Source organism: Phyllostomus discolor, chromosome 5 (genome assembly GCF_004126475.2).
Source record: "Phyllostomus discolor isolate MPI-MPIP mPhyDis1 chromosome 5, mPhyDis1.pri.v3, whole genome shotgun sequence".
Taxonomy (NCBI): domain Eukaryota; kingdom Metazoa; phylum Chordata; class Mammalia; order Chiroptera; family Phyllostomidae; genus Phyllostomus; species Phyllostomus discolor.
Window position 1 is genome coordinate 95,726,731 of NC_040907.2, and position 7,919 is coordinate 95,734,649.

The 7,919-nt window shown below is 40.8% G+C and overlaps 1 long non-coding RNA gene across 1 annotated transcript; it reads right to left on the reverse strand.

The window, feature by feature from the left end:
* Positions 1-3,897: 3,897 nt before the first annotated feature.
* Positions 3,898-6,152, reverse strand: LOC118500452. The gene is made up of 2 exons (XR_004903010.1): positions 5,205-6,152; positions 3,898-4,020 (listed from the first exon to the last, which is right to left on the reverse strand). It is a non-coding gene; the product is annotated as an uncharacterized LOC118500452 (long non-coding RNA).
* Between the last annotated feature and the right edge of the window lie 1,767 nt (positions 6,153-7,919).

Here is a 7,919-nt window from a genome sequence, read left to right on the forward strand (position 1 = left end):
TGTCACACACACACACACACACACACACACACATGCACACACCAGGAAATAGCTAAGGTAGCAGGTTTATAATTTATAAACTAATAATTCCTCACTAGGTCAAGTTCCTGAGAGAGAGAGAAATGATGAAGATGATTATTGGACAAGTCTGATTCAGATTTCTGCCCCTGGGCATGTTAGGGAGAAGAGGGGTTTTGGCTCCCCCTATTTCTGAGTTGGTAAGCCCTACTTCCCAACAAGCCTGTATATAGTAGGAAATACCCCAAAGGGACAGCCAACAAATGACAGATACTAATATCTGTAATGTGAGTTATTTCATCAGCACTTTATTGATGGACATTTATATTCTTTCCAAAATTTCATTCCTATAAAAAACTTCAAACTATTTTTATGATAATTTTTTTCCTAGAACTGAAATTATTGGATCAAAAGATATGACTTTAACTCTTCTGATTAAGCTGTCAAGTTCCTTTCTCTAAAGTTGTAACAATTTCAGCTTCACTATCTGTAAGATAGGGTCATTTCATTGCATCTCTCCCAGCCTTGGTTATTCTATAATGGACGTTGTATCTCATAGTCATTTTCATTTGAATTTTTAATTATGCCTGAAGGTAAGCAATTTTCATATATTGTACAATCTGACATGTACAATGTTTTGTAAGGTAGACATCATGATCTCTGTTTTACAGAGGAGAAAACAAAGCTCAAGAAAGATGAAAAGACCTGCCCTCAGTCCCTCATTTAGTCAGTAGCTGGTATAGGATTTAAACTGAGATTTTTCTGACACTAAAGTCCTTATTCTTAGCTACTGTTTTAGTTCTCAGAAGAGAAATATATTTAACTAAATACATACATTAAAATATCTAAGGGTCAGAAATAAATGTAGTAAGAGTATCCCAAAGAGTGTTTCAAGGAACACAAGACTTCTCAAATTCTTTGAGAAAAGCAAACAAACAAACAATACAATGTTCATAATGTTGGGAAGTGCTGGATGTGTTCTCTTTTGGAAACTCATAATAAGTGTCAGGATATTTAAGGCTTTGAGAAGTCTTACAACACAGACACTGTTTAGCTCTGTTTAACAGTTCAGAAAAGTTGTGTTCCAAGGGTGATGTTTTAGGAAATGATGCCAAAACACTGTACCTCTTATTTCTGTGTCATGTTTTATTGCATTGGCTAGACAACAGTAAATGATATTGGTTACAGTAGGTATTTTATTTCCCTCATGATTTAATAAGAATGTTTCTAGTATTTCACCACCAAGTATTATGTTGGCCTCGAATTTAAGACAAATGTAGTCTTTATTATCTTAAGAATACTTTTTTGTTTTTTGACTTAAAGAACCAGAAATGTGTGTTGAATGTGAGGAGTCAGCTTCTCATATAAAGGGGAGAAGTTCAGTAATAATTTATTAGTTTAGCAAATAGACAACATTTTGATGGAGTAGGAGACACTTCCCAAAGCTCGTGCAATAACATAGCTCCTTCACTGGACTGCAGAAATGCACACACATTTTCTCTCAGATGAGTGGCACTTGGATTTATTACCTTTACTCTGGGCTGGAGAATAGGGCAGGCACTTACCTTGTTCATTGTTCACTCAGCAAATATTTTTGAGTGCATACTATGTACTGGGCACAGTTTTGGGTGCTGTGTCTCTAGTAGCAGTGCAACATTCAGCACATGGTAGAGACAGATAAACATTGTCAGTATAAACCAATTTTTAAAGAATTAGATTTGATGTGGGGCTGTCTGCATTCCCTCCTCTTGCCCCCTGGGCCCTATGTCAAGAGGATCAAATGTGATTTTCTTCTGTTTCTGATCCCTTTCCTCTCTTCCCATTATGTCTCCTCCTTCCCCTTCTCTCACCTTTTCCATGTCTGAATGTCTGCTGACTGCAGCCACTAGGGATATTGATTTGTGTGTATCTTTCCACTAGAGATACACCCTCTGACCAAATTGTGGCTCGGATTTGGCATAAATATTCAAAATAGAATGAGGAAGGTTTTTACTACTGAGGACACAGACTTTTCTTTTGGCCAGAGAAATTCTTAGAGATGGGACTTGACGGGTCTTAGAGAGCTGATGAATGAATGATTGCTTTTTAGCTTTGGAAAGTTTTTTTTTCATCAACAGTTTCCTTGTCTATACATTTATGAGGCAGTAAACAGCCCCTGTGTGCATAATGAATTCTGACATCCTAGGTCTATGGCACTTAAAACAGCAAATTAGCCAGCACTTTCAACAGCAATACCCCCTGAGGCTGCACAGCTAATCTTCCCTGCCACAATGCTTTATTATGAACCTTCTATAAAACATTCCCTGACTTTTTCTGTCTTCAGTGAGGCCTGTGTTTCATAGTCCAAGTCATTTCCTCCCCTGCCTCCCCAGGGTTATTAGAATGACATGCAGTTGGATTAAAAAAAAAAAAAAAAAAACAACGCCTGGTTTAGACACCTATCCATTTTGGCTGTGAGTGCAAGGTGGTTTTTAGAAGGAGCTGTGTAATCCTAATCTAATAGTGTGACAGAGAAGGGCTTGTTTCTCAGATATCTGACAAAGCCTGGTGACTTCTATCTACCTTCCCTCTTGCTCTTTGTCAACTAACCTGTGATCTATGAAATTTTGGAAATTTTATTTGAATGAGTGAAGAAAATATAAGTTGAAAGATGGGTGGAGGAGGAAGGGCTGGAATTTAGTGATGAGTTTTTAATTCTTAGCCTTTATTCTCTTAATCTTTAATTCTCTTTCTTTTTTTTTTTGTAAGGTTAAAAAGGTTTTGAACAGACAAGTATCGGAAACTAATGATTTTCCTGTGAGTGGAAAAATCCTTATTTTAGAGTTGATGGTAATGAAAGCAAAGAGGAAGCTGAAGTGATCAGATTTTCTATCATTAAGCTTGGCTTTCCAACCCCTAAATCCTTCTAGAACACTAATGAAGAGTGGGCATGGTGGGTTGAATTTTATAGAAGTGAGTCTTATAGTGAGTCTTATTGATGTTTATGTATTGATCACACAAAATATCCGACAGATACATATAAACCACTTAGAATGTAAACATTGGATTATTTTCAAGTGAGCATAAATTCTCCTTTTTCTGTCTGACTTGATAGTGCTTCTCACTTAAAATGTTATTCAGAAAGTTTCTGTTTTGCAATTCCTAGATTATAAAATGGTCTTTTATCTTTCTTTGAAAATAGGAAAGTATGCCTAAGGGCCCATCCTTTAAGGCTGCAGGCAGATCACAGCTTTGTGAGGTGTGGATAGGTGTATAAGGGCAGGCTGTTTCAAGATTCCAGTTTCCCAGACAAGGGAGGGGCAGGCAATAAGAATCTGAGCCCTGGTCCCACTCAGTGATGGTGGCAGTGCATTGGGCTGTTCTTGGGTCAACTGCTGAGTAGAGTCATGTCTTCCACACATGTCTCTCTAGAGATAAACACCTGGCAAAATGAGGGGGTCAATGGCGATGGGTTTCTATCACACAAAGGACAGCATGAAGGAAGCTACTCCATCTTTTGTCTTGCTGTATTTGGCCCCCAAGGATGCAGCCAGTACTTCTTTGTCCAATGTTTGCTTTGTTCTCTCATTGTCCTCATTTTTTACTGTAAATAGTTGTTTGGTAAAATGACTTCTACAAATTTTTTGTTTCTCATTTTGAATTAGAGACAACACTGGCTCTTTAAGATTGTTATTCAGAGGACCAGAGCCACCCTCCTCACTTTGTTTTTAATGTCTTGATGAAAGTTTGCTAAATTCCTTATTTTTAAAAGAATTTCCTTTGTATTAGGGACAAAGAGAAAAAAAACCCAACCAAACAAACAAAGAAATCAAAGGTTTCCTGCTTTTATAGGTTATCACAATTTGAATGTGAAAATAGATTTTCAAATACTTTCTGTTCTGAATGAAATTCAGATGAATGGTCATCTGGCCACTGGCATTTCTCTGAAGCAGAGGGAGGCTTCCAGCCAGGACTTCACACATAGTTGAATTGCCTTCTCCTCTTTTGCCTAGATCTGAGCCTCTGCGTGTTACAGGGTGCAGCCAAGAGGGGGGACCCCAAATGGGCATTTGAAATGGGGTCCAGAACTTAAGGTGTCCAGGAGATTTTAAGATGTCTTCACCCCCATTCCCCAGCTGTGGGCTGGGGGAAGGGACATGTGGAGCAGGGCCTTTGAAAGCTGTTTCTCATAGCAACAGCCTTGCAGCTAACCTCTGGTGTGGTCATTTAACATATCTATAGCCTTTGGCTGGTCACTTAGATATGTTAAATAGCTGTGGCCATGCTCTGAGCCAGGGGAATGGAAGTAACTTCCCCACCAAGATGTAACTGGGGGGCAGGTCCCCCGAGTTACAGCGCCTGCGTGGGAGCTTGGAGATGATTGGCTCCAGGACTTGGGGCCACACCTGCCCAGACTCATGATGGCAGTCCAGTAAAGCTGGAAGGGTATGAGTTCTGGCATGTGAAGCTGAGTGTGGGAGGAGTCGGAAATGGGGCTGCAGAGGAAGATTGGCGCGGGGATTTAAACTGAGATGCAGCAGCCATTGGAGAGAGAACCACACAGCTTTAGCAGAGTGAAAACTCCCATGGCCCTGAGGGAGAGAACCACCCGGCCTTGACAGAGTGGAGAACCATGCGCAGCCCTGAGAGGGAGAACCATGCGGCTGTGGAAGTGCAGAGAGGATCACAGCCCTGAGAGAGAACCATGCAGCTCTGGCAGAGTGGGGACTCCCGTGGCCCTGGGGGAGAGAGGACCATGTGCCTTTGCCAGAGAGGGGACCCCCGCAGCTTTAGAAGGGGGAACCACCACCTGGTTTTAGCAGAGATCCCGGCGATTTAGCTGAGGGTGCCGGGAACCCAGGGAGGTCTCCCAGTTGAGATCAAATACTAACTGGGAATAACCAGAGGACTGCTGAGCCATGGACTTCTATTTCCTTTCCTGAGATATGGTACTCTGGACTGGGCAAAGGGGGAAGGAAGGAAGGACTATGTCTGTTTGTGGGTGTTTTAAGGGACTTTAGGATTTTTAATAAAGACATTAGGTCACTACTTTAAGTTTGTATAGCATTAAATAAACGTTTCCTTTCCTTTTCATGAATCTCTGGCATTGAGAGACATCTTTCCTCTGGCAGCGGACATGACGGACCTGGGGGCTTTTTTTTCAATAATAGTATATCGTCCCAGGACCCCCTTGTTTGTTCTGTAACATGCGGTCTGCACATATTAGGTATTGTTCTCTTCTTTCTTTAAGAATATGTCTTATCTTGGAAAGTCTGCCAGCTGCATACTAGTTTTCTTGGTGGTATCATTACTACTATTTATAGGGGATGGGCAAAGAATCTTGATCCGGAGCCTCTGTGCCCTTGAGGTGAAAGAACTCACTACTTCTCTGTGTGCTGTGCTGAGCTAGGTGGAGGGGGTTTTCTCACTTCAGGGCCACACTGTGAGCTTTCACTTCCTTGTTACTTATTTACTCTGGGAAAATCACCTAACCAAGGCTTTCAAACCAGAGCAGACCTGTTAAGGCAGAAATCTGAAACATCTGAGATTTCATTGACTTAGTTCCTGAAATATGGAAACACTTTTCAAAAAAGCTTCTTTTCCCTTTTACTTTTCCAAAAGAATCTCCTTTTTTTTTCATGTTTCATTGTTCCTGAATAGGTTATCTGCAGGTCAGTGGGTTTCCAGGTTGTTTGCATTTCCTAAAATTGTGCCTTTCCCCAACTGTGGCACAAGAGATTGCACGCTTCTCTGTGAAATAGGGTGGCCCACCAAGGCCAGCACAATGCTGTTTTTTCTGTTTCAGATGCATCTGATGGAGGTATTTTAGGATTCTATGGTGTTTAAGGAGACAAAAATTGACAGAGAAAAATCCTGCATTTTTCAGCTTCCAGCCAATTTTTTTGTGTTCAGGATAACTTAAGATTTTTTTCCATGACCTTTAAGAAGCTGGGTACATTTTGCAGTACTTTTCCTTTTGATGACTCATTTTCCAGATACAGTGTGAGTAGGACTTTCAGTTTAGAGTACACAGGCCATACAACTCCAGATGCTCACGCACATGTTAATGAGTTCATGGAACAGATGATTTAAATGTTCTGTCTTTGCTGGATGCCTTGACAAGATTCCTTTTTCCTTTTTTCCTATAGAGAGGGGAGAAAATACCCCCACCAGATTTGCTTAATTTCCAGCTTTAAACACACTTTAAAAGAGTTCATTTACATATGAAATTGAATCATATGTGAATAAATTTTGACCAAAAGACATTTTCCTTTAATTTGTGGATTAAAAAATGTTTACCCACATGCAAACTTATTTTTCTTTTTTCTTTTTTTTAAAGATTTTTATTTATTTATTTTTAGAGAATGAAGGGAGGGAGAAAGAGAGAGAGAGAAACATCAATGTGTGGCTGCTGGGGGTCATAGCCTGCAACCCAGGCATGTACCCTGACTGAGAATTGAACCTGCAACACTTTGGTTTGCAGCCCGCGCTCAATCCACTGAGCTACGCCAGCCAGGGCCGCAAACTTATTTTTCAATGTAGAAGGCTTTAGTTCATGTGAGGCACCATTTAAAATAAGCTTTACTTGAAGAATGATTCAGGAGAGTTCTGACCAAGATGGACACATAGGTAGAAACCCTTTGCTTCCTTGCACAACCAAAAGGAAGATAACAACCAATCTAAAATCAATAAACAACCAAAAGTGCCAAAAAATCAAACTGCATGGAACTCCAATAACCAAGGAATTAAAGAAAAAATTAGGCAGAACAACCAGACCAGTAAGGTGGAGGACTGCACAGGCAACCTCGGAAAAACCGTGGTGATGCCATGGACCTTGGGGGTGGAGATGACTGCTGAGCTCAGGGGCTGCATGGGACAGGCTAACTTAAGGGGAAAACTGAGACTCAGAGCTTACTGTGGACTACTGCTGGGATTGCCACAGTGGGAGTTTCTCACAGTCTCACACAAGAATTCCTTGAAAGGTGCGCTAGGGACAAGCAGGCAAGCTCTACTGTTCCCTCACTGGTCCCCTCCCCACAGGCAGCACAGCAAAGAGGGTTGCCCTGCCCAGGTGAATACCAAAGGCCCCAGCTTCTCACAACCTAGTAGCTTTGCCAAGACAAAGAAATATGGCCCAAATGAAAGAACACAGCAAAATCTCAGAACTAAGTGATGAGGAGATTGCCAACCTATCTGATGGAGAATCTAAAGCCCTGGTAATCAAAATGCTCACAGATCTGATTGAGCGTGGTCAAAAAAAAAGAAAAAACAAATGAAGGATACCCAAAGTGAAATAAAGCAAAATATTCAAGGAACCAACAGTGACAGGAAGGAAACCAGGACTCAAAGCAACGGTTTGGAACAAAAGAAAGAAATAAATATCCATCCAGAAGAAAAGGAAGAAACAAGAATTCAAAAAATGAAGAGAGGCTTAGGAATCTCTGGGGCAACTTGAGATGTTTCAATATCTGAATTATAGTGGTGTCAGAAGAAGAAGAACAACAGCAAGAAATTGAAAACTTGTTTGAACAAATAATGAAGGAAAACTTCCCCAACTTGGCAAAGGAAATAGACTTCCAGGAAGTCCAGGAAACCCAGAGAGTCCCAAAGAAGTTGGACCCAAAGAGGAACACACCAAGGCACATCATCATTAAGTTGCCCAAGATTAAAGTTAAGGAGAGGATCCTAAAAGAAGACAGAGAAAAGGAGATAGTGACCTACAAAGGTGTTCCCATTAGACGATCAGTAGATTTCTCAAAAGAAATCTTGCAGGCAAGAAGGGGCTGGAAAGAAGTATTCCAAGTCATGAAAGGCAAGGGCCTCGATCCAATATTACTCTATCCAGCAAAACTTTCTTTATATTGGAAGGGCAGAAAAAGTGCTTTCCAGATAAGGTCAAGTTAAAGGAGTTTGTCATCACC